General features: G+C 60.7%; 1 pseudogene; it reads left to right on the top strand.

The window, feature by feature from the left end:
- Positions 1-168: 168 nt before the first annotated feature.
- LOC119346019 lies at positions 169-712 on the top strand (annotated as a pseudogene).
- The last annotated feature ends 231 nt before the right edge of the window (positions 713-943 follow it).

Genomic DNA, 943 nt, shown 5'->3' with positions numbered 1-943 from the left:
TGCATCGCCACCCCAAGCCACATCCCTTGCCTAACCCTACACCCGTACCTCAACCTGCGCCGCAACCCGTCGGACCCCCTTCTCCGATGTCGCTCCCCCTCCTCTCCCGTCAACTGGCGCCATCGCTTCCCATCGGCGGCCGCCCAAACCCCGGCACCCTCTCGGCCAATGCCGGCGCCGCTCGCTACCTCCTGGCGCCGGCATGCCTCCGCCGCGGCGTCCTCTTCCACAACACGGACCCTCCTCTTGCTCGTCCCGGTCCTCATCCTCCTCGTCTTCGTCCTCTCCAGAGCCCAAGATCTCACCTTCTCCCCCGCCACTTCCGCCACGCTCCGCCTCGCCGCCCAGCTCCGCCCCTTCGACTGCTACGCCACGTAGCAGTCCTCCCTGGTCTTTGCCCGCCCCTTCCTCTACTCCCTCGCCAACCTGGGGTCGCTCCCCGACCGCCCGCACCGAAACATCGCCCGCCTCCTCAAGGTCAAGCGCTTCCGCAAGCCCGACATCTCCCAGACCATCCAGGAGTTGCTTGCGGGGGAGGTAGGGAGCGGCTCCAGCGGCGGCCGTGATGGGGTTCCGGGTGGTGGCATTCGAGCCGGTCTTCGAGAACCTGCAGCGGATCTGCGACGGGGTGTACCTCAACCGGGTGCAGGACCAGGTGGTGGTGTATCATGCTGCAGCATTTGACCGAGTTGGGAACATCACAATGCATAAGGTATCTTTCCTTCTTCAGGTTGCTCCGTTTGGAAGTTTATCAACCAGATCATGGGTGCGACTTTTACTGGTATGTTCTATTAGAGGCTTAGGGCTGTGATGCTCATCGGCAAACATATATTATACTAGTATTCCCGCCTTGCTTACTCGACTCGATTAGTAGGTAGATTCTTGGTCCAATTCGAGGAATCAGTAGACGGTTGTGGTGCTTGGCAGACTAAATTTACCAGGA

The sequence above is a fragment of the Triticum dicoccoides genome, unplaced genomic scaffold (assembly GCF_002162155.2).
Source record: "Triticum dicoccoides isolate Atlit2015 ecotype Zavitan unplaced genomic scaffold, WEW_v2.0 scaffold36889, whole genome shotgun sequence".
In the NCBI taxonomy this organism is placed as follows: domain Eukaryota; kingdom Viridiplantae; phylum Streptophyta; class Magnoliopsida; order Poales; family Poaceae; genus Triticum; species Triticum dicoccoides.
The sequence above is the reverse complement of the archived record's forward strand: the minus strand, read 5'-3'. Positions and strand labels throughout refer to the sequence as shown.